The sequence below is a fragment of the Brienomyrus brachyistius genome, unplaced genomic scaffold, assembly GCF_023856365.1.
Source record: "Brienomyrus brachyistius isolate T26 unplaced genomic scaffold, BBRACH_0.4 scaffold34, whole genome shotgun sequence".
Taxonomy (NCBI): domain Eukaryota; kingdom Metazoa; phylum Chordata; class Actinopteri; order Osteoglossiformes; family Mormyridae; genus Brienomyrus; species Brienomyrus brachyistius.
In genome coordinates this window covers 971393-997975 of record NW_026042309.1, presented here as the reverse complement: position 1 = coordinate 997975, position 26583 = coordinate 971393, and the positions used below count along the sequence as shown (strand labels likewise).

The window sequence follows — 26583 nt, the reverse complement described above, 5'->3', positions numbered from 1 at the left end:
TATCCATCCATTGGCTGTAGCACTTATCCTATTCAAGGTCAAAGCCAGAAGCTATGGATGCAAGACTGGGACAACAGGAGCTGACCCTGACAGGAAGCTCATCTCATAATGATATTCCCCAAATCGTGCTACTTCTTGCAGAGCTTTGCTGGGGTAGGTGGTGTGGCTATCATACCAGCCGGCGACGCATCCAGTTAGGATGCTCTTGATGACACAGTTATAAAGTGTCCTGAGGGTAAGGGGACTTGTGCCACACCTTTTAGCTCGTCGGAGGTAGAAGGGCCGCTGCTATGCATTTAAATTTTTCCCAATATGATAAATGTAGCGTGGAAAAAGTAACCATATCAGTTTACATGGGTTTCTACAGGGGGTTAAGTATCCATCCATCCATTTTCTGAAGCCACTTAATTCCAACTGGGGTTGCCTGGGGACTGGAACCTATCCCAAGAACACTGGGCACAAGTGGGAACCAACCCTGGGGAATCACCAACACACCACAGGGTGCACACACAACTACAGGACCAATTTAGACTCACCATTCAACCCCTCTTGAATGCTTTTGGACCGTGGGAGGAAACTACAGCACCTGGTGAAAACTCAGACAAACAGAGGGAGAGCGTGCAAACTCCACGCAGAAAGGACTTGGGATTGAACACAGGACCTTCTTGCTGTAAGGCAGCAGGGCAAACCACTGCGCCACCATGCTGCCCCCGTGTTAAGTATGATAAGTAATATGACAAATGTCATAGCTTAGCTATAGATATGCATAAAATGTACGGAAAGACGATATAAACATCTTGTTACTGGTTCATAATCATAGTGAGAATATCTTATTGTTATGCAAACGTTAGTGCTTCCTTTGTTTCTGATTTGTGTCTTCAGGATCTCCAGGGCAGCTTGTGGACAAACAGGAGGTGACGCCTATGAAAGGAGACACAGTCAGTATTCAGTCTCACTATACTGACATTTACATTGACATGATGTGGTGTAGGATGGGCAGGGGCTCCTGTGTAGAGAATTCTGGGAGTTTGGATGGGAGGCCTGTGGAGCTCAGTGATGAAAGAGTTAATAAAGTGCTCAGCGTCACAATGAGGCGACTGGAGAGGAAGGACACGGGCTGGTACCTGTGTGTGGCAGAAAACCTGCAGACACTCCTTCCTATTAAAGTCAATGCACAACCACACACAGCACTGAATGTAAGTAATTAATTAAAATATGTGAGTCGTTTATACTCTATTACAAATAAATAAAGGCTAAATGGATCCCAAATCTTTCCCTCGTGAAGGAAGTTGGCGCATTTTTTTGGGAAGAATCTGTTTGGGGGAGGGGGCGTGCACTGTACTCACTGGGGTATTACCAACAAGCACCAGGGTGAACAAAATACTCAGCTAAAGTCAGAGCAAAGCTAAAAAGAATGAAATTAAGCAGTTTTAGCTGACTTTAGCGGACATTCTTATAATAAACTCATTTCTTATGAGTATTATGCTTGATATATGAAGTATGTTAACACCCCTTGGCCTAGATTTGTGATCTTTCATTCCTCTGAATCCTCTGGTCATCCCGATTCAAATTCATCCATTGCCGTTAATTTCCTTATTGGATTTTCTGTCATTCTGAATTTTTCAGTAAACCTACTTTTGTGAACTTGTCCTAGGCAGTTGATCCAATAACCACCAAACTTGGGGTGCATGATCTACAATATAGGGGACCGAAAGGTATTCAAAGAATCATGCTATATCAAATGCTATGGCCACTGTCGTCCAAAGAATTTCATGACAAAGCCACTAAATAGGATGTGAGGCAATAACTCAGCAATGATTTGTTATTGGATTTTAGTGAACATTTTGCACAGGCCAAAAATTTGGTACAATCTTCAATTTTTTAATTTGGCACCCTGACAGAGGCCCATCCAAAATACTGGCTCACCAAATTTGGGTTTAATCCATTCATTCCTGTAGCAACACCATCAGGTCAAATTTCAAGATATGTTTCTGCATGTAAATTCTGAATTCTTAAGCCTGGGATTATGATCTTTGGTGTGTTTAAAGCCATGGCTTGTCTAACTTCGATTGCACTCATTAATTAAGTCTGTCGTATTGTCATTTTGAATTTTTCTGAAAAAAAAGTTTTTTGGAAACCTAGGCTGTTGATCAAATTATCATCAAATTTGGGGTGCATCATCTAGAAGGGATTGTGACCAAAAATTACTAAAAGTCAGATGCTATGGCCACTATCATCCAATGAATTTGATGACAAAGCCACTGAACAGGATGTGTGACCATATCTCAACAAAACTTTGATTGGATAAAATTGATTTGGTGACTGGACTTCGGGCCCAATTCTGAGGAATAAGAACAAAAATAGTGTCATTCCACCACTAGGTGGTGTTGCAATAAGTAAACATGCCTTGTGGCTAATAACTGTTGAATGGATTGACCTAGGGGGGCGGCATGGTGGTGCAGTGGTCAGTACTGTTGCCTCACACCTCTGGGACCCGGGTTCGAGTCTCCACCTGGGTTACGTATGTGTGGAGTTTGCATGTTCTCCCCATGTCGTCGTGGGGTTTCTTCCAGGTACTCCGGTTTCCTCCCACAGTCCAAATACATGCTGAGCCTAATTGGACTTGCTAAATTGCCCGTAGGTGTGCGTGTGAGCGTGAATGGTGTGTGAGTGTGCCCTGCTATGGGCTGGCCCCCCATCCTGGGTTGTTCCCTGCCTCGTGCCCATTGCTTCCAGGATAGGCCCCGGACCCCCCGCGACCCAGTGGGATAAGCGGTTAAGAAAATGAATGGATGGATTGTCTTAGTACCCAGCCTCATAAGTGAAACCTGAGGGACTTTTGACTTGCAAAGCGATTTGTCCATCACATTCAAATGATTTTGATGGTGATGCCGCCAATCACTGTGTGTTAACATATCTCAGCAATTCTTTGGTCGTTTGACGCCAAACTTGGTATTTTTACTTGGGGCCACACCTTTGGGGAGTGCATCAAATTCTGTGTCATTTAACCACTGGGGTGGCACACGTTTCACTGACCTACAATATTTTTTCTAATACATTTTGATGTATTGGCCTTTCAAAAGTGGTTGTTATGACTGGGGATTGTCAGGATTTGTCAGTGTTTTTTGTAGCCTTTTGATCACCTTCATATCTATTCATAGACATCGTTTTTAAATGTGCAACAACATGAATTATTTGTGACTGTGAAAGTCATGACAGCCAGCTGATCGGCAGATTTATTTGCGAAGCCTTCACTACATAATGTTCATACCTCAATTCTTTTCATCTTTCCCAGCTAATGGCCTCCAGATTCTACCAGTAGTACAGAAGTACAGAGCAGCACTTTGTCACACTTTAAAGTGCAGTTCAGTCTTTAAAAAATCAACTATCTAAAGTGTGATTTTGATGATGTTACCACATGTTATATAGTAGTTAAGAAATTGAAGTCATTTTGGATAAAAGCGTCTGTTAAATGCTGCACATGTAAACCGAATGAATGTGAACCTAAATTAAATAATAAGACAGTGCCCTAAATTAAAAACTAACAGATGGAGGAGTGTAACTGCTGTTAGGATCAGTTATGCTGCTTTACATTTATTTAATTAATTTAAATATAAGAATGATTTAAACATAACTGAATCCGCAGCATTATTTGATTTAAATGAAGAATTTAGTAATTAACATAATTATAATTAAAGGCATACGTTTGTAAGGAGCTTTCTAGTATTTCTATAGAGGAACTAATCTGGCGTTTGAGTTGCGGTCTGGTCAGTTTTGCTGGTGACATTTTCGTTCCGATCAGGTAAGCGCGGGACTTGTTATGAGGCTGAGAAAGTGTTTTAATTTATAAGTGTCAATATTCATGGAGATTGGAGTTATTGTATAAGCTGCAGTCATAAGTTTTATTTCTTTAACTCCTCTTGAATTATCACGGCCAATGAGGTATGAGATTTTATGTCCAATTTGCAAGTTAATGGCGTGAGCGAGCTGTATTCTTGTTTGTCTTTGGTTATTTTTAGGAGAATGCCTGTGTTTTTGCTGATTAATTTTATGATTTATGTGCTTTTTTATCTAGTTCTCACGGCATGCCTGACCAGATAGATATGTGAATAAATGCCCGTGATCAGAGATCAACTTGTGTTCGTTATTGAGGGGAGTTACAAGTGGAGGGGGCGCCGCGGTGGCCTCATAGGAAAGTTACGTATCATCATCATCATCGTCATCATCATCATCCATCCATCCATCCATCTTCCAAACCGCTTATCCTACTGGGTCACAGGGGGTCTGGAGCCTATCCCAGAAGCAATGGGCACGAAGCAGGGAACAACCCAGGATGGGGGGCCAGCCCATCGCAGGGCACACTCACACACCATTCACACACACATGCATTCCTCCGGGCAATTTAGCAAGTCCAATTAGCCTCAGCATGTTTTTGGACTGTGGGGGGGAAAACCGGAGTACCCGGAGGAAACCCCACGATGACATGGGGAGAACATGCAAACTCCACACACATGTGACCCAGGCGGAGACTCGAACCCGGGTCCCAGAGGTGTGAGGCAACAGTGCTGACCACTGCACCACCATGCCACCCACCAGAAAACCATACATGTTCTTAATCTCAAAATCAGTTCATCGTTTTCCCAGAAGGTGGCAGCACATCAACACTGCAACCTTGGACAAGGATCGCCGCACCTTTTCCTGCATTTGGAGCTGTTTCATTCCCTAATTTTGCGACTTAACAGACTTTAGGCCGCCCTTTCTTTCTGTATGGGACTGCTGCAGAGTGACGGCCTGTATTCTGTTACTCATTGTTTGAACTCTTCATAGATTTCAACACTCAGATTCTTGGTTAGATTGGGGTATTTTCTTTTTGTTTTCCGTTTATTTGTATACCAGTGGCTGCCTCTATTGATCTGGCTGACTAAGATTTGATTGGTCTGGGGTGGTGGTGTTCACACTTTCACCGTGTGCAGTATAGTTGTGTGGGGATCAGTGTGGTGGAGCACAGGTGTGTGTGTGTGTGTGTGTTTAGGGGACTCCATTCCCCTTTTTGATCAACTTCACCGGACACCTGTTTCTTGCTTGGGTTTTGTCAGCCAGTGGCCAAAGGCTGATTGCTGGTTAATTTTTTAAGGTCGTTGATGCTAAAGCGCTTGTCTTGTTTCTTGGTTTTATATTTTCAACAAACTGTCAATAGTACAAACACGTCCAGCTCCATTCGGTAAATGAACTTGTGTGCTCTTAATTTAGAGTAATTTTTCCTGTGGTGAAATTCCCCAGGTGGCATAGTCGTGTCCTTGTACTACTGACCGCTCTCTGCCACAAACACTTTACCCTAAACCTAAGCCTAATCCTAACCCTAACCATAGCCCCAAACGTCATGTCCTGCCACCTCCCTGACGTGGCTCTAATAAGCCATGCCTGCTGCTCGTTGGTCTCGCGTCTCGTTCCATCCCTCATGTTAAACACTCCCAGCTACTTCCAGTCTGTTCCCTTGTTATTCCTGTATAAGTGCTTCCTGGCCCTGTGTTCCCCATTGATGTGGTGCCCTCCGTGTTGCTCGTTCCCTAGCCTCCCATCTTCATCCCAGTAAATCCCAGTTTATTGTCTGACAACACCTGCTCCCAGAGTCGTTCATCCTGGCACCCAACAGACTGACGGAACTCGACAAGCCCCAGTAGATTCCCCAGGTCCCTACAGCCGATCACTGCTGCTTGTGTCCAGCATACCTAATGTCGCTGGTTCAGGCCGCAGTACATCTTTCCCCAGAGAGAATGACCCATCTCTGACAGATGGCATAGCCGCTCTCTCCCCGGACTCCCAGGTGGAGGGTGTGACAGCTATAGCGGAGATCCTCAGGGCCCTCTGGAATGGAGTGAGTGTGCTGAACCCCGCAGAGGTGGGGTGCTCTGGAGAAAAGGGGCCCGCCGACTCCACGTCACTCGCCGTGGGGCGACCTGCGTCCTCATTGTCAGTTGAAGTCTGACAACATGATGCATCTCCGGGATTTACTGTGGTCCCCCTGTTCGCCAAAACATGCTCCCCAAAGCTCTCCAGCACAGAAGAACAGGCTTTTCTCCTAGTTGTATAGTTGACAGAGTGCTGGACCACAGTAGAGGTCGGACTTTGCTTCAACGTGGTTTTATTGGAAGTCTGCACACAATACAGATGTTTCCTACTGTCCTTCATTCCAATTAAATGTGGAAACGTTTTGTCAGCTGGCTGGACAAGACCCTACTGCCTCTTTTAATAGTACACATAGTAGTGAGCAGTGGTGACTTAATGGTTAGGGAAGCGCACTCGTGATTGAAAGACACTGCATCTACAGCATCTGGCCCAGGAGAGCCAGCCGTTGCAGTCGTTACATCCGCACTTAAGGCTCCCGGCCCAGAGGGCCGCTCAGGCCGCACCCACAGTGTCCAACACAGGTGAGGCCTTGGTTGCCTCTAGGCTTCTCATAGAATCTGACACGGTTCCCTGGTAACCAGCCGACACCTGCCACACTGCTCCATAATGTCAGGCCAGTGTCCACCTCTCTGTCCCCTGATGCCTGGCCAGCACCCACCTCAATGTCCCCAGACGTCCAGCCGGTGCCCACCTCATCTCCTGACGGCCTGCTGGTGCCCACTTTCTATCCTGACGTCCCACCGGCACATGCCTGCAGGCTGCCACCAGCCCAGAGAAGATGGATCCAGAGGATGTCCTGCTGGACTGCCCTGGGTCCTGCTACGTGGGTCCCTCCTTCATCCCAGACTCCGGTTACTCTGGTCCCAGTTTCTGGTCACCAGAATCAACAGGAGCCCAAGAAAGCGGCAGGCAGAATGTCTGTCTCCCAGAGAGGGTTTGCCAGTCTCTGCCCTTGCCCTGTATGTCCCTTGTCATCTTCCTGTTCCTCTCCTGTTGTCTCCTTGCTGCCCTACTGCTCTGCGGTTCTCTCATCACCCGCCAACTCCTCACGTCCTCCGGCCCTGCTGGCCCTCCCAGACCCTCTGGTCCTGTGATTCGGCAGAGTTCAGCCTCACCTGGAAAGGGGCCTAGGAGGGTCCCCAGCCCCGAATCTTCGCCTGGCTTCCCTGGATGCCCCATGTTATTCCTTTTTGTGCCTCAGTGTTTGTCTTGTTGCTCTGTCCCGCCTGTATCTCTCCTTGTCTTGTGCATCCTGTGCCCCTGTTCTTGTTGACCCTCCACCTGTCCGTCCTGTTTTGGGGTCTGACAGGACTGCTGTACCTGTGGTTCCTAGCTTTTCCTTTATCCGCTCCATGTCCTTAGTGATGTCCTGCAACTGCTCTTATGTCTGGTGTTGCTGTCTGTCTAGTGTTCTGTCTAGTCTTGTCTGGTCTTGTCCTGTCTACCATCTGTTCTGTCGTCCCCTGTCTAGTCCAGAGTCCAGTCTGGTTCCATCCCTGTTGTCTAACCCCTTTGGACTTCATGGCCGGAGCACATGCTTCTGGTGGGTTGGGGTGGGGGGGGGGGGGGTACTGTCACATTAAGCAATGCCATTTTTATCCACTATGCTTGTCCATTTATGGGTCAATGCATGGTCTGACCATCCATGCTCTCTGCCTCCCCACATTTCCAGGTGCTGCCCGGGGGGGGCACCATCTCAGCTGGAGTCCTGGTTCTGTCCCATGGAGGGGTGACACTGCGAATTGGACCTGCTAACTGTGTCATCCTGGGTGCAGCCTTGAGTGTCACCCTACACAGGCCAGCGTGGAGAACAGGCTTATTGACAGACTTTAATCACACCTCACACCTGGCCTTTAGCAAGCAGCTCCACTCTTTTCTGTTCTCAGTAATATTAGTCTGCCGGGGGGGGTTGGGCAGCCAGTTGTCCATGGACCTCCAGAGGTCCTTTTTTCTCCTTACTTGGGGTTTTTTGGTTCCTCTCCTCCGTTGTCATCTGGCTTTCTTTATTTAATATCTTTCTTTCCTTTTTCCCGTTGTGTATTACTGTCTTTAATGATGTTGTAATGTATGACTACATATCTATGTAAAGTGCCTTGGGACGACTCTGTGAGGCACTATATAAAAATGAAATTAAATGTCCCGCCTCCTCCCTGACGTGGCTCTAACAGGCCATGTTTGCTGCTTGTTGGTCTCACGTCTCGTTCCAGTCCTCGTGTTAAACACTCCCAGCTGTCTCCAGTCTCTTCCATCATTAGTCCTCCATTTAAGTGCTTCCTGGTCCTGTGTTCCCCAGTTCGATCACTGATGTTGTGCCTTACGTGTTGCCGGTTCCATAGCCTCCCATCCTGATCCCAGTAAGTCCCTGTTTGTTGTCTGAGAAACACCTGCTGCACGAGTCTTTCATCCCGGTGACCACGACACCAACCACCAGTGATGTCTGTGGAGCCCAGAAATACCAGCCTAGCTGCACTAGTGCCCAGGCAGCACCTTGACAGCGGCATGTTTGCATTGTTACATTTGCCTCACTTGTTCACCACTTTCAGCAACAGTATCTGCTATGTACTAGAACTGTAATCATATGTGAGTGAGTCTGTCTGCTTTGAAGGAGCAGAGATCCCAGCTCCTTACTGTAGGTACAGGGCACAGAAACGGGTAAATCCTGTAAGGTAACATTATTAAAGTCAGCATAGATTCCAACATGGATCCAGAGGATGTCCTGCTAGACTGCCCTGGGTCCTGCTACGTGGGTCCCTCCTTCATCCCAGACTCCGGTTACTCTGGTCCCAGTTTCTGGTCACCAGTATCAACAGGAGTCCAAGAAAGCGGCAGGCTTTCTGTTCTGGAATATGAAGTTCATAGTCATAGTCATAGTCAGTCATAATTTTGTTGAAGTTCATAGTCAGTCATAATTTTGTAGCATTAAAATGTAACTTTTAAACAAATCCTAACAGTATGTGTGATTGTGGGGGGGTGTGGGGTCTCGGGGTGTAACCTCTGTCTCTTGGCTTGTTTCCTGTCCCTCCTGCTGTATGTGTGAAGTCTGCATGTTCTTCCAATGTGGGCTTTCTCCTCCTACTTTGGAGAACATGAAACTGCGATCAGTCGATTGGAATCTCTAAGCTGCCCTTAGTGTGAGTCTGTATGTTTGTGTTTGTGCTCTGCTATAAACTAGTATCCTGTCCATTGTGTCCCCTGCCCTGTGCCACCTGGGACAGGCTCCAGGCTCCCCACCCCCCCATACAGGATAAGCAGTAATGCAGGACGGCTCCACACTGTTCCAAAGAAATGGCGCTCCAGCTCCCTTCAGGACTTCAGACCAGCTGCTCTCACTTCACACCTCCAGGCTTGTGGGTGTGGTTCCCACTCCTGGTTCTGCATGTACAGCTTGCATGTTCTCCCCGTGTTCCTGTGGGTTTCCTCAGGTTTCCTCATGCTGTCGAAGATCATGCAGTTTGGTGAATTAGTGTCTCTTGATTGTCCTCAGCATGTGAGTGAGTGTTTGCCCTGTGATGGACTGGCATCCCATCCAGGGTGTCTCTGCCTTGTGCCCTGTGCTTCCTGTGATGTGTGTGTCCCATAACCCTGTACTGTGGTTATTGGAATTTGTTGGATACTTTTTTGATATATGATCTTTCTGTTCCTGGGGATGGCTGAAGCTGGTCCATTAACTTTTGGCTTAAATATAAGAGTAGTGTTCAATGAATATCTAGAATAAATTTTCATTATTAGAGTATGGAATTATTTTGGATGATTAAAATGATCACTCTGAACTTGACTGTCCTTCCTAACATAAATACACTCCCTGCACAAACACACAGAAAGAAAAGGAAGAGATGACATATATTTTCTTGAATATTGTATATAGAATAATGTAAAAAAACAAATCTGTGCATTGACAGTACTTGTCAAAGCTTGTTCTGTCTAATCCTGACACAGTCTGTCTATAACTGCACATCCCTGCATGTTTCACCTGAAACCACATGATCCCAAACGTGATTCTAAACCGACACAGAAATTCATTCTCAGTAGATCTGCTCTCTTATACCTTTATACATAATTTCTATCTACTGTACAAAATCAAAGAGTAGGATTATAGTTTGTTTACAGAAAAACAATGTCAGTAACTGTTATTCTCATAAAAGATAAATAAATGTTCGCTTTGGGTACAGTTTGTATAATGTACTATTTTGTTCATAAACTGCAGCTCCACTGTTTGCCCAGTCTGCTCTTCTCAGTCTGGTCTCAGTCCAAAACCACACCTGCTGCAGTCTGAGAAGCAGGAAGTTCCTCCCACTGTCACACACAGACGACTGTGAGAGAAAATGAGACTGAATCCTATCAGTGTTCGTGGTAAAATGGCAGAAGCCAGAGTTGCAGTGGATGTAAACGAGTTCAGCTGTGCAATATGTCTGGATCTACTAAAGGATCCAGTGGCTATTCCCTGTGGACACAGTTACTGTATGAGCTGCATTAAGAGCTGCTGGGATCAGGAAGATCATGTTGGAGTTTACAGCTGCCCCCAGTGCAGACAGACCTTCATACCCAGACCTGTTCTGGGCAGAAACACCATGCTGGCTGAAGTGGTGGAGAAACTGAAGAAGACTGGACTACAAGCAGCTACTCCTGCTGACCAGTATGCTGGACCTGGAGATGTGGAGTGTGACGTCTGTACTGGGAGAAAACACAAAGCTGTCAAGTCCTGCCTGGTGTGTCTGGCCTCTTACTGTGAAACTGACCTGCAGCTTCACAATAAACTCCACCATGCAAAACAGCACAAGCTCACTGCAGCCACCGGATAAAACTCACACTGTTCCATTGGGACTGGTGTGGTGCTGAGGTGTCACCCACTGCACGGCTGCACTCAGGTTCTCATCCCTGAGGTGGTTCGTCGTGTGGTGGGTGCAGTAAGGCACTGTACTCAGTGTGTGCTCCTTACCTCCGTACCTTACCTTACCTTACCTTACCTTACCTTACCTTACCTTACCTACATCAACACAGTACAAATGTACATGTTATAAAAGGTCTTTCGGTACTAAGATGTACGTAGATTAATACTTTTCTATTCAAGGTTAAAGGGTTCAGCCTTTAATGCATTGTGTTGGTTGCCATAGGATAATATTTTGGCTTTCAATGATAACCAGTGAAGCTCAAAATTTATGAAAATATTAACAAAGAGGTTCATTGTTTTGTCTGATATGCTGAATTATGTCTGACTTGGAACAAATGAAGTAAAAGTAGTCAGGGCTGGAGTGGGACTGAATATCTAACCAGGAATTCAAGCCCCCGGACAGCCCAATATAAAACTATATAAACAATTACACTGTTATTATATGTTTCTATTCACGCCTTCATTTGCTTGGCTACTGAACACACATTCTTACCTACATGCTTTAATTTTACCTTCATGTCATTTTTACCGGCACATTTCACTAATATTAATAACGCGTGGAGCAGCTTTGACATAAATAATGAAGCTTCGTCTCAGTGCCTGTCCTTCTGTCTCTTCCCCGTGTGGCCAGCAGCCATCGCTGTCCATCCCCTTTGTCCTCTCATCGTCTTTGGCCCTAGTGTGTTCTTCCTTTTCCCCACATGGCTGCATTTGACTCAATGGGATGAGTGTGTGACACAGAGGCTGGGACCAGCTGGTTATGGGTTTGAGGCAGGTCAGGAACCAACCTCACCTCTTTCATTTAATTATTGCTTTTCTATTCTTCCCAGTGTTTGTTAGTTCTCTGTTCTGCTTGTGAAGCTTGTGCCTTGTTTTATTATGTTCCACATGTTTCTGTACTTTCTAAGTATTGAATTCCTTGTGTGTGTTTCTTACTTTCAGTGTTTGTGGGAGTTTTCCTAGTCTTGTGTTCATTAATATAAGTTACTGCACTTGTTGCCTGTTTTCCCTGCACTGTTGTTATTGGTTAATTGTCTCACATCTGTCTTTGTTAGTTCGCTACAGCAGCTTGAGCATTAGATTGGCTACAGAAACCTGCAATGCAGGTTGTGTGTCTGACACAGACAATCACATTTTGTGCAGCGTCAGTGTGAGCCATCGGACTTTATTCTGTATTCCCCACTCCTCCATCAGGCTGCCTCGACTGCAGCCATGTTTTCTGCAGAATGAGACTCTGGGAATTTTCCTGCTCCCAATAATAAGGTCGACAGCTCAGTCTTATCATTTATAAAATGGCATTTGACTGCTAAATAAGCTTCCATATGTATGAATGTCCACATGTCAGATGTTAGTCTTACTGCTTTGGCCTTTCTCACCTCTTCCTTTGCTTTCTCTTTTTCTATCTTAAATGTTTCTGTCACCAAACCCTTTCATGTTTGCCTGGATGGGAGAATGTAGGTTGGATCCAGGATCCCCACAACCTCCCTAAATCCTGCGTTATCCACTATGGTGAAGGGTTGTGCATATTGACCAAAGCCTCATCAATCATTTGTTTCTTGGTCTCTATACTGGGAAAATTATACAGATTATTGGGTAATACCCTCACCCAAATCTGATATTATCTATTCATACAAGTAAACTGAACCTTGGACACAATAATGACTAATAATAATAATAATTATTATTATTAAATTAATTATAGAAAATGAATTATTATAAAATTATGATGATTACAACTTATGTGCTGTACAACAGGTTTGAAACCGGTAATGAGGATTGTGCCACATTTTCAGTTTCCAAAGCAGTCACATGGTTGAGTGTAGAATGAAGCTTCAGATAACCATGGTCACGTGTTCAGGGTGGAACGAAGGAAACTGAAGCTGTGCTTCAGAATGTAGTGAATCGCTTTTTTATTGTCAAGCTTAACATCACTAGCTGCCCCATTCCCTCTGTTAGTCTACGTGTCATTTTCTTAGCTACTTTTTCCCTGGTGAGTTTTGACCCCTTATTGTTCCTTTATTGTGTGTCTTTCCAGTTTGGTTCAGTCTCCTTAATTCCCTTTGTCTTGGAGCTTTTAAGTGGATCCTCACCTTGTTTCCCTGCCTGCACCAGGCTGCGCCCCAACATGCACATTAAATATATGATATGTTCAAATTCTGAAGAATCTTTAATGAATCCCATTTTACACATTTTCCTTTCTGAATTTGCGTGGAACATCAACGATGCAGACTTTGACACAGTTTCCATATGAATGGGTCACAACAGTCCAATATTAAACCAACTTCCCAGCAGATTCAGAGGTTTCAGTGTCGCAGGAGAAAAGATGCATTATTGTTGTTCACAGTGCAGTTTATACACAGTGGCCCATTATCAACTGACATGCGATCTGACATCAATCTAATAGGACGTCAGTTGAGTAGCCGGTCCTGCAGTGCAGCCCAGGACACATTCGCCTTCACATTGCTATAAGAATGTGGCCATATGCAGCCCAGACCACCTCCCAATGTGGTTTGAGTGATCGGATCTCAATGCATCTTCAATGCGTCCTGGGTAATTAGCGATGTCCACTTGTGATTGGATCACCCAGGACGCATGTTAATACCAGGTGGAAACAGGACCAAAGGGTCTATGTCCATTGAATCCTACCTACAATCAATAAATCATTAATGAACATCCATCCATCCATCCATCCATCTCCTATCCGGTAATCCCGGTCAGGGTCAGGGGGAGTGCCTGGAGCTTTTCCCAGGCAGCATAGGGCCCAAGGCTGGGGTCCACCCTGGACAGGATGATAAATGAATGTAATCTCAGCTAATGAAACAAACTTGTTTTGTCGTCTTGTTTCCTATCTGTAGAAACAAATGGGTGAAACACAGAGGGAATTTCAGCAGAGAATTCAGATGAGAGAGAAGGAGCTGCAGGAGCTGAGAGAGGCTGTGGCCTCATTCACAGTGAGTATGAACCTGAGGAGAAGATAACAGCTGGCTTGTGATCATAATGAATCTTCTTTCAGATTCAACAGATTGCAGATTTACAGACTTGTGCGGATTAATCAAATTAATGCTGCTGTGGGTTATTCTGGGTCAGTGGGATAAAGTTGCTGGATTACAGAGTTTAACCAAGTGTTGCAGCAGTAGTAGCTTATTTATTTAAAAAATACCATAAAAGGCCCATTTGAGAAAAATGCAACTTTTCACAACCCAGCGTAATGCAAATAAACACTAAAAAAGTCACCTATTAAACTGAGACCTAATGGTGACAACCAACCTGCCCCATACAGCCACCAGTCTCTGCCAAATCCCTGCAGCTGACAGTGTATGAGCTTAATGAGCGATCATTTCCAATCAGTGCAGGATGGGTTTCAGTACCTGAGGCGTCCAGCATGGTGTCGCTCCAAACCCCAGTCCTGTGCTGTTTTTATACCTCCTGTCGGCTCACATCTCTATTGTACAATGAGGCTCTCTGGAGTCTCAAAAGGGGCCAATTGTAATTTACCGTCCTCTGCTCCCTGTGTCACCAACAGAGCTCAGCACAGTCAGCAGTGGAGGACAGAGAGAGGATCTTCACTGAGATGATCCGCTGCATTGAGAGTAGACGCTCTGAGGTGACAAAGCTGATCAGAGATCAGGAGAAGGCTGCAGTGAGTCAGGCTGAAGGAGACATGGAGAGACTGAAGCAGGAGATCGATGAACTGAAGAGGAGACACTGAGCTGGAGCAGCTTTCACACACTGAAGATCACATCCATTTCCTCCAGGTAACAGAACAGCTACTTTGGCAATAAGAAAACCAGAGTATTCAAATGGATGCATGTTCTCATTTGTATTTCAACTAGTCTGTCATTGGTCAGATGTTAAAGGTTCTGTTAATTAGATTGCAATACACATTTGTGTTGATGAAGCTGTTTAATCAGACTGTGTGTCTGTAGAGGCGCCAGGCTCTTCCTGTCACTCCTGAAGCTGGATTTGGACCCAGAATCTCTGTCAGTCCCAGATCTGATTTTGGGAATTTGAGGAAGGCAGTTTCTGAGCTGAAAGATCAACTGGAGAATGTTTGCAGAATGAAAATGGCAGAGATCCATCACCAGGTTAATACATTTTCTAGTCTGTTCATGTTAATATAGACCAGGGCTGGCCAATCTTACCCAGAAAGGGCTGCTTTTGCTGGATTACTAATTAGAGGACTGATTGGCTGAAGGGGCTCACCCCTGGGGTTGAACAGCTGCAGAGAGAGTATGCAGTACAGTCAGCCGCACGTTTGTGTGACCAAGTCAGTTTGTTTACAATAAGTTTAAATCTTTGTGATAACTGGTGAAAGAGCTTCACATTCTACTGGCTGCAAAACCCAGATCACATGAAACATGTTTCTTCTACATTACAGAAACCAAAAATCTGTATTATGTGTCACTTAGCATGATTTGCCGTTTGTTAAAATGCCTGTTATTGTCACTCATAATGATAATACCCCACTGCTGTTATCTCCACAGTGAATGAAGTCCATCTCTCACAAGTAAATTCCTTTTACTCACATCCCTGTTTCTCTCTGTCTCCTTCTAGTTACCAAAGACACCGTCCTTCTGGTATTAGTGCCCAGGACCAGAGCAGAATTCTTACACTGTGAGTCTGTTCACACACTCGCTTCTCTCTCCCTGTATGAGGTGGAGTGTGTTTTATTGTGTTTTATTGTGTTTCATTTTCTACTGCTAGTGGAGCTTCTCTTTCTCTCTTCCGCTGCCTCCTGGTCTTTCACATTTACATGAGCTTTTTATTTCGGTGGACTTTGAATCCCATTGCTAAGTAAGGCAAGTTTATTCAGGGTGCTTTTCCACTGCACCAGGTTCGGTACTTTTGGTTCTTTCCCTTTTCCATTAACTTCCAGTCGAGTACCAGTACCAGAAGTTCCAGTACCAAAAAGCACCACTGCAACTGCGATACTTTTTCGGTACTTCAGAACTTTGGTGTGGGACTTACAAACACGTTCATTGTTGTCTTGCCCGGCTCGTCCACTTCTCGTGTGTGCCACGCCCCCTGATTACCCACTTGTGCTTCCCTGATCGTCTCCAGCTTTGTCCACTTACTTTGATTAGTCCCGTCCTATTTAAGTCCTGGTCTTACCTGTTTCCCTTGTCAGTCATAGATGTTAGTCGGCGTCAGATGTTTTCAGTCCTGAGTCTCCCCATTAAACCCCCGTATACCCTGAATCCTGCCTGTTTGCCTGCTTTCCGCTTGCTCGCCCACCTGTGCGATTACCCGCGTCCAGCGAGATCGTGACAATTGTCAATTTAAAAGACAATTTTAAAAAGTCTAAAAGCCCAAAAAACAAACAGTTAACTTAAAAGAAGTGACATTGTAGAGGCAGCGTATGACTCAACTCCTGCTGATTTAATTTATTGAGAACCTGCAGCAAACAGTAACGTTTTAAGCCCTGATTATAATGAGCCGACAGTGTTAGCAGACCTCAGGTCTTCAGGAAGCTTGTTCCACAGACAGGGAGCATAGAGACTAAAAGCTGCTTCAGCCTGTTTGGTCTTCATTCTGGGACACTGAGTAAAGTTTCAGGGGTCTGGATGCTTCACAAGGTTCAAGGAAGTTAGTGCCATTTAGTGCCTTGTACACAAGTAATAATATTTAAAAACCAATCCTGTGATGCTCAGGAAGCCAGTGCAGTGATTAAGGAGCTGTGTGATATGCTCCACTTACTTGGTGTTAGTGAGGACTCTGGTGGCAGCATCCTGGATGAGCTGCAGCTGTCTGACTGATTTATTACCAAGACCTGCAAAGACACCATTTCAATAGTCTAGCCTGCTGGAAATAAACACATGAACAAGCTTTTCCGTATCTGGTTTAGAGAGAAATCCTTCTCTCTCTCTTATTGTGCTAGTTTCAGCTTCTGTTGGGTGGATCTTAAGGGTGGATCACCTGGGAACACTGTACTGATGCCTCATTTCCACCAACATGGAGCCGGTGCTGGGCTGGTTGTCACTTGATGCCTTTTCAGAACCTGCCTGCATTTCCACCAGTTTAAAAAATGAACATAGGTGACAGTGAGAGTAAAGGTTCATATGTATTCCGTTTTGTTGGATTTGTTCTTATCTGTTCCAGAGTAAGTTTTTATAAGCTGCCAACTGTCCTCTTACCGATCGCGCTATTAAAGATGCCAATAACTGAACTTTGCAATCTGCCTCATGATCTCTTCGCCACTCAAGTGCCACTATTTTATTTATTAGACCTGGTTTTCATTTATAATGCAAAGTTACTCCGATAATAAGCTGGCTAGTTGTTTTACTGCTGGCACCGGAAATATTAGACAAAACTATATTGGTGATTGACTGAATTATCCAGGTATGCGGACGGTTTGGACACGATGGCCCCTCCCACTTGCACTGATGTTATGAGAACTTTTTTTTTTTTTTGTGGTGGCCTATAGCCTTCTACCTTTGACCGAATCACAGCCATGATATACCGGAGTATCTTCTTATATGTTATTGCTTAATTATACTGCACTCATAAAGCATTATAAACACAGCTATAAATATTTATAAAAAAGCATAACACATTATATCCACCATTATAACGCTTTATGAATGCTTTATGACACACTCAGCTATAAGGCACTATAGATACCTTCATAATGCAATACAAAGCATCCTTAATGCTTATACCGATCATTATAATGCATTATGAAGGTATTTATAGGGCACTAAAGATGAAAGCTTCATACATCATTCATTATGCATAATAAGCATGCCTATAATGTGTTATGCCTTTTGATAAATATTTAAAGCCATGATTATAATGCATAAGAATGGATTATTATTTGTTGTGATTTTTTTTTAATTACTAACAACATGGCCTTAAGTGTTACAGAGATTTTATAGTGTTCCGTAATCTGAGCAAATGGAAGCATGTAGATGTTGAACAAAGAGGCTCAGTGAGGATTATAATTCTAATTGGTGATCAGTGTTGACACACCACAGCACACAGTGCACAACACCGAAATGTGTCCTCTGCTTTTAACCCATATGTGACATCGTGACATAGCAAGGGGCAGCTAATTCAGCGCCCTGAGAGCAGTGCTTTGCTTAGGGTCCCTCAGCAGTGCCTTGCTGGTCGGGGATTCAATCCAACAATCTCTCAATTACTAGTGCGCATCCCTAACCATTAAGCCACCACTGCCCACTGCCAATAACGGACCCTTGAGGAACTCCATATGTAATTTCTGTTCATTCAGATTCATAATTACCCTTCTGACAGAAAGTAGTGCCTGACTTGTAAAAATAATTAAAACCCATTAAATAAGGCGGCGGCTCCACCTCCTTCCCTAAGTGCTCTAGTCTCACTGATAAAGGGCAGGTAGGAGTAGCTGGTTTGATCAGGGCTGCTGCATAGTTTTCATTTGACCCCATTTCAGTTTAACGCATAAAAATCAAGGTTTATCCTGATATTAAAATCAGTCATTAATAATGATTTTCCAGCCACAGACCTGTTATTCAGTAAAGATCAGTTTAATGTATTAAACACATTGTCTGACCCAGTGTGTAGGTGACACACAACTGGAGTCAGATGAGAGAGAGTAGCTGTGGGCTTTGATGCACTTTGTTCCCCCTGAAGTCAGTCAGAGCAGGAATGGCTGACACTGGGGCTGCTCCTCACTGCCTAGTGTGGGCTGTAGCTACAGCAGGGGATCCAAACCAAGTAAGCGGCGGGCGGTGGGGTAAGGGCCCCCTGTCCTAGATGTCATCATGCACTGTAATGCTGAAAGCTGGGAAACTGCCCTCGCTTTGTTTGGGTAGCAGGAACGTTTGGTATCACTTACAGCTCATCAAAACCTTTTATCTGCATCCTTATCTTGTGTGAGCTGTCTATGAGCAGTGAGGTTCGGGGGGGGGGGGGGGGCTTCCTTCCCTCACATTTGCCCTTTTTGTACATTCGCTGACTGTACTTTTTTTCAGATTCATTAATATTGTCCTAAGACGGCACCTGCAGTCTTACCCAAACTGGCTGTGACACTGAACATCTCCTAAGTCTGTGCTTTAGGGCCATGACTTCACACGACACGACTACACTTGCGTGCGTAGTTTACATCTATCTGGAGGATTGAAGGTCATGTCCACCGGGGGGCAGTGCGAGAAAACCATCTTGGTCGGTTCCTTCGTTTCCAGTCTCACTTGTTAGTATGAGGTTGTGGCATTAAATGTTGTACAAGGACGAAGGAGTCAAGACGGCACTCTGAAGAACACGCTTTGATTAGAGCTGCAAGCCGACTTGGTTTGTTTACCATGTACTGTGAACTATATGCAGTTTTACTACTGTCTGGATTTATTTAATCATCCAGTGACTGCAATAACTATACATAGTCATGATTAGCTTGATGATAGGCTTGCTGACTTTCCAGCCTAAAGAAATAGGCTGAGTTCTGCTCACCTTGTTCAAGCCATTTTTGCCACAATCTAACAAAGGCTCCTTCTGCCTTATGTTTATATATAATCATACAATTTATTCTGTAAGTCACCTCCTACAATTTTTTCTGTATCAGTAAGACGAATGACTGGTTTGCAGGTTAAAGCAGTAAATCTCATTTATAATTTTGTTTTCTTCATCTCTTCCGATTCGAGCCAAGTCACTACTAAACCTTCTGACAAATTTTGCTACATGATGTTATTATTGCAATACTTTTTTCTGTATTGGGTCTGTTCCAGTGTAAGTCAGTTAATTATTCTATATTTAAAATAGCTACTTTATTTCTCAAGATTGATCTGTTTATTATCCAGTTTGAAGATATTTTATATCCAGTAGACGATGACAAAGATTGCATGTTCTCCCCATGTCGTCGTGGGGTTTCCTCCGGGTACTCCGGTTTCCCCCCACAGTCCAAAGACACGCTGAGGCTAGTAGGAGTTACTAAATTGCCCATAGGTGTGCATGTGTGAGTGACTGGTGTGTGAGTGTGCCCTGCGATGGGCTGGCCCCTCATCCTGGGTTGTTCCCTGCCTCGTGCCCATTGCCTCCGGGAAAGGGCCCCCCGCAACCCAGTAGGATAAGCGATTTGGAAAATGGATGGATGGATGGATATATATGATATTTGATGTATACACAGGCCTATAGAGGACTCGGACGTCAGCCCCTCACACGGGCCTATAGTGGACTCGGACGTCAGCCCCTCACACAGGCCTATAGAGGACTCGGAGGTCAGCCCATCGCACAGGCTTATAGAGGACTCAGACGCCCCTCGCACAGGCCAATAGAGGACTCAGACGCCCCTCGCACAGGCCTATAGAGGACTCGGACGTCAGCCCCTCACACAGGCCTATAGAGGACTCAGACGCCCCTCACACAGGCCTGTAGAAGACTCGGACGTCAGGACTAGCCCCTATAGAGGACTCGGAGGTCAGCCCCTCGCACAGGCCTATAGAGGACTCGGAGGTCAGCCCATCGCACAGGCTTATAGAGGACTCAGACGCCCCTCACACAGGCCTGTAGAAGACTCGGACATCAGGACTAGCCCCTATAGAGGACTCGGAGGTCAGCCCCTCACACAGGCCTATAGAGGACTCAGACGCCCCTCGCACAGGCCAATAGAGGACTCGGACGTCAGCCCCTCGCACAGGCCTATAGAGGACTCGGACGTCAGCCCCTCACACAGGCCTATAGAGGACTCAGACGCCCCTCACACAGGCCTATAGAGGACTCGGACGTCAGCCCCTCGCACAGGCCTATAGTGGACTCGGACGTCAGCCCCTTGCACAGGCCTATAGAGGACTCAGACGCCCCTCACACAGGCCTATAGAGGACTCGGACGCCGGCCCCTCGCACAGGCCAATAGAGGACTCGGACGTCGGCCCCCCGCACAGGCCTATAGAGGACTCGGACGTCAGCCCCTCACACAGGCCTATAGTGGTCTCAGACGCCCCTCGCACAGGCCTATAGAGGACTCGGACGCCGGCCCCTCGCACAGGCCAATAGAGGACTCGGACGTCTGCCCCTCGCACAGGCCTATAGAGGACTCGGACGTCGGCCCCCCGCACAGGCCTATCGAGGACTCGGACGTCGGCCCCCCGCACAGGCCTATAGAGGACTCGGACGTCGGCCCCCCGCACAGGCCTATAGAGGACTCGGACGTCGGCCCCTCGCACAGGCCTATAGAGGACTCAGACGTCGGCCCCCCACACAGGCTTATAGAGGACTCAGACGTCAGCCTCTCACACAGACCTATAGAGGAATCACTGAAAGTATCCTTACCAGTGGCAGTGAGAGGAAATCTCTTCAAGGAGTTGTTGTAAAAACTGCATAAAGGATCATTGGCTCTGACCTCCCCTCTTTGGACACATTAAATACACAATGCTGTCGGAGGAAAACTCAGAACATACTCAGTGATCAACATCACCCAGCATTATGCCTGTTTAGGAGGAAGAACTTTATGATACAACCTAAGACACCGCAGGCCAGAGAGCATGACCGCCTACAAAACACGATTCTACAACAGCTTTATCCCAGCCACAGTTAGACTGATGGCTAAGCACATTAAAGTGGGTATGAAATACAGGCCCCCCACTCCCCCCGTGGACATTACCTGGACAGTTACCACTCCAAAGAGGCAATCAGACACATCAGAGCACTACAGCCTCACTTTCATTCTTTCCCTTAGGTAGTCAAATAACTCTTTCAGTGCAATAGTCTAACAAACATGTGCAATATTCCACTTTTCTGTACATTATACTGTCTTGATATTATTTCTGTGAAATAATTCACTCACACACCCAGGCCATGCACTCTGTATCCTGTATCTGCATCTGTACACAGTGTGTAACCACTTACTGTATTACGTTCTGGAATTAGTGTGTTGGCTGCTTTTATTATTTACATTTTTTATATTATGTTATTTAATGTTTTAAAAAACTGTCTCTTCTCCTCTGTCTCTCTATTTTTTAAAAATGACTCTGGGAGATACGCACAAGAATTCCAATGTACTTCTACTGACCTGTTCCTGTGCAAATGGCAATAAAGATATCTACTACTACTCTACCAATGATATACCAGGCCCTTCAGGTCTGGGTGTGCAGCAGGACCACAAGACAGGAGAGTTCAGGACAACTGACTTCACTGACTCGACCTGGTCCACTGATGCTGAATAACCTCTCAGGTGACAATGAGCGAAAGCGGAGAGATGTAGGTGGGAGCTATGGAAGTGAGAAGAGTGAGCAAACTGTAGGATATACCCAAGATGACGTAAACCAGGATGGGTTACCAAAACATAATAGTGGAAATTGGTGGTATAAAGGGGCTGATACACCGCTGCTTCATTAGGGAGGAGGATTGTGTGGTGTGTGCGAGTGCAGAGCCTCCAGCTCAGGGAGTCCCGTTCCCGTACACTAATAACCAGTGTGGAGACTGGGGAATGGAGAGAGTTAGAAGAGTCTGGAAGGGTCTGTGTCAGGATGGTTTAATTCCCCTGATAAAGTATGCAAACTTAAATCTAGTCCGAAAGTGCGCATGCAGTACTGTCCATATTGGTGCCTGATATACCAGGGAAATATTAAATATGCTTATAGGGTGGACAGTTTAGGCCTTGGGAAGGTGGACAGCGATATATTATGGGGCAGAAATTGAGTTTTTTCAAGGGACTTCCTTGTGAGTGTTTTAAGAATAATGGGACAGAGGAGGTAGGCATCTCCGGGGGAGACTGTGGAACTGTTTGGGATGTGAAAGGCGACCAAGTGCAGAATGGAGAAGTATGGAGCATTCCGCTGGAAGCATTAGAGAACCAGAGCGTACCTCTGGCAGATACGTGGTGGCTGTGTGGTCAGGAGGGAGGATTGAGGCCTCCTCTCCCCAATAATTATGGAGGCCTCTGCACTAGGGGGATGTTAGCTAGCCAGGTGGATATTTACTCTGACAAACAGCCCTCTAGGTTCCACAGGTTTGTTACGAGCTGCGAAGATGATCCCAGTGTGTATATAGATGCCATATGCCAGCCGAGGGGCATTCCAGAGAAATATAAGGTGAGAAGTGAGATAGCTGCAGGGTTTGAATCATCATTAATTTGGCCTACTGTTAACAAAAATGTGGAATGGAAAAATTATTTGTACTATAATCAGCAGAGGTTTACCAACTATACTCAGGAGGCACTCGCATCTCTGGGGGAGCAGCTTCAGGCCACCAGTCTGATGGCATGACAGAACAGGGTGGCCCTGGATTGGCTCCTGGCAGAAAAAGGGGGAGTGTGTGTGCTGTTCGGGGATCAGTGCTGTACATTTATTCCCAATAATACAGCCCTGGATGTTTCATTTACTGAGGGTATGAGAAAGTTGCAGGGGTTACAGGATGAGATGGCGAGAAATTCGGGACAACATGACGGGTTGTTTGACTGGTGCTATAATATGTGGGGTAGTTGGCAGTAAGCCCTTATGAAAGCACTCTGTGTGGGTGCTGTGTTCATTCTTGCTTTGCTACTAATCTTTTGTTGTGTACTTCCTCTTGTTCGCTCCCTAGTGGGAAGAGCGCTGTCTCAGCAGGCGACTATAGCTGCAATGTTTAGAGTGGTGGGAGGACCGTTTGGAGCGGCAACCTCCTGGACCAACACGGAAATGGATGGCGACATAGACACCTTGGATACGCTCCTGCCCATAGCTAAAGTTCGGCCGTACCGCCTGTGAATACTCCATGTTGGAAACGCTGCAGCCTGCCTGCCGCCCACGACACCTGGGACTTTCCTGCTCATGACAGAGTGCCTGTTATAGTAATCTACAGTGTTATCAGTTAACCTTTCAGTTATCTTTGCATTAGCCGTATATGTTTATGTAATGAGCTTGTGGTAGGTGATGTACTCCTGGTAGATTATGTATTCCTGATAATATATGCAATGTATCCTGGGGAGTTCATTGCTGTTGGTTGATTCTGAGTGTTGATAGTTTGTGAGCCATGTCAGCCATGGACCCCGAAGGGGGGCCGCGCCTGTGGCGGGCTGGGAGTGGAATTTCCCTAGATCTTAGGGTTTTAGCCCTCCCTCCTAGGCTGGATGGACAGAATTGTGTGTGGGACTCTTTAGAATCCCAAAGGGGGGAAATATATGGGATATTATTTAGCACTATACAATGTAGAATATAATCATTACGGTATTATTAAAAAGCATGCCAAATACCCGTGATGTAATCATTACAATGTAATCATTATAATGTAATCAACACAATGTAATCAATTGAGTATGTATTTGCACCTTGTATTAGCCTCAAACTTTCTGTTAGCTACTTTATGTTAGCCCTGAATGCATGAATATCCACCTTTATTAGTGTTATGCCTTATCATTATGTTGAATGACAAATATATTATCAACCCTCTAATTAGACAATGTGCAACAGGGTGAAGCTGCCAAGGTTTGCTACTGAAGGAAGGTATTCGCCCGAGTTCCCCAAAAGTTCACGACTGAGCATTTTTAAAAAACCAATTGGAGATGGTCGCACCACCATTATGTTCGGCTGAGGGACCAAACAGTAAAAGAAATGATGGACAAACTTATCACCTAGGGGTGTGGATTGATGTAAAAAACAATGATTGTGAATGGTTGAAGGAATGATGATGCTTAAGTGACGAGATATTGTTAAATGATAAGAACTTGTATAAAAATAGGTATAAAACAGTACTGGACACACTTTAAGTGTCCGGCCTTGGTTGTAACTTGTTTGCAATAAAGACTGAATTTGGATCTACACCAGCGGCTTCTGACTTCTGATTTAGCAGGGAATGAAAAACCACAAAACTAACATTTTGCCTTTTTCCCCATCTGTAACTGTTATTATGTTATTATCATTTAGAACTGAATATCCATACTCCCTTTTAATCTCATGCATCTTTTTTATCATTCCCCAGACTTTACTAATGTCAGTTTCCCGTCCTACTGAATTACAGAAGGACCTCCAAAACTCCCTCTTTGCTCATTTAACTACCCTCCTTACGTTAGCCTGCAACTTTTTGTACTCAATCAAATTCTGAAAGTTGTGAGTACTATTTAACATTGTAAAAGCTTTGTTTTGAGACTTAACTGCAGTATCACATTCCTTTGTTTACTATGAGATCTTTGGTTAGTCTGCTTTGCTGCCACTAGAATTACTGCATCATGGTTAGATTTCTTTTGTCCGACATAAAGCCGGCCCTGCAAAACGTCACCTAACGTCACCAAGTCACATGGTACAAAAACCTACAAGACGATCGTGACAGATCGTGCAGCACGTGCAGAGAGCAAGTAAGATCGTGCAGCACCTTTCAGCCGGCATAACTGTAAATGTCGCTACTATGTGCCCCTGGCTTATTTTGTAAATGTCTCGTAAATGTTCTTGTTTGTTTTGTTAATCTTAATGGTCACTGGTCAGCTATTACTTCTGTTGTAATTTAAAGCTTCAATAACAAAAATAATAAAAAAAACCTCTCAGCCGGCTGCACAAACTGGAACTGCCTCCGTGACACAACTTTGCCCTTATTGGCTGAACAATTTTAGCATGACGTTTGTATCTCTGGAAGTTCCGATGCGTTATCTGCTATTTCTCCCGAAAAGCCTGTAAAGAAGTAAAGTTTCAATAAATGCTCTAATAGTACACATAAGTTAATCGTTTATTTATTGTTAGTTACTGTAATCTTGCGCTGCTTTATGTGTTTAATCGACTAGTCTGTGAAGAAGGCATTCAAGTAAGAATTGCATTGTATTCTGTGCATGACAATAAAAACTTTGAATCCTTGAAATAAATGTATTTCATCTTTTTCCTGGCAGCTATCTTTTCACTGCTAGCAGTTTGGATCAGGAGTTGGTTATTGTAGAAGAAGTAATGTGCATGCAGGTGATATTTGTATAGATGTATCTACACCCTTCTGGCAGTGCGGCCATCTCAGTCAGGTCTCGCACTACGAGGAGTAGAAGTTGTCTAGTTTGGCTGCTGTCAGTTTATATTACAAGTTTATATTACAGTTTATATTACAGTTTATATTATTATATTACACTCCTGCAGCCGCCGGCAGATGGCGCTCCCCCTCACGTCAGCTGGAGTCAGACCGAAGTGAAGTCGAACGCACCCAATGGCTCCTCCCCATTCCCAATTATCAAAAAACCCACTAATTGAATGGGTCGCGTAATTATCGCTATGAATTCTGGGAGTCTGTGCAACTTCAAGACCGCAGCTCTCGTGTTACTTATAACAAGGAAGGAATATTATTCTATATTTTTAATGGCGACCGAATGATTGATTGATATAATGTAGTGTTTCATTCTATATCCTGTTTTGATAAGATATCGACATTTCGTAAACATTCGATATACAGTTAAACCATAATTGGTCCGTCTTGTTTCTTTGTCACCCAGAAACTTCACAACTGTGTTGTGAGCGGATTTTCAGCGCTTATATGTTTTTAAACTTGTCTTAAAAATTTGTGGTACTTCTACGTTTCTGCGCTTTTGTAAATGTAGATCGTATGTTTCGTCATTTGATTAAAGCGTTTGAAGACTTTGCAGCGCTCTGACACCAATCGGCCACCGTAGCTTAGCAACCGAATCATAACAATTCTTTTCCGTTTAGAGTTTTCATTTGAACATTTAAAGCAGCTCAGACTTGCAGTTTATCAGCAAGAGAGAAGACGCGAAAGATGTCCATCGTGAAAACCACCGTGAATCTCCAGAGGATTGACTGGCTGCTGCCGAAAGGTGCAGTCAGTGTGCGGATCGCCCCGGAATACATCCCCGGTCCAGTTGGCCGAGGTAAGGATGGCAAAATGATGCCCAGACTAACTCAGCACTTAAAGAGTTAAAGTCA

The 26583-nt window shown here is 44.9% G+C and overlaps 1 protein-coding gene across 2 annotated transcripts in view; it reads left to right on the top strand.

Annotated features, from left to right (window-relative positions):
- Positions 1-26583, top strand: part of LOC125721541 (NACHT, LRR and PYD domains-containing protein 6-like) — a 166540-nt gene that overhangs the window by 111376 nt on the left and 28581 nt on the right. The window lies entirely within an intron of this gene.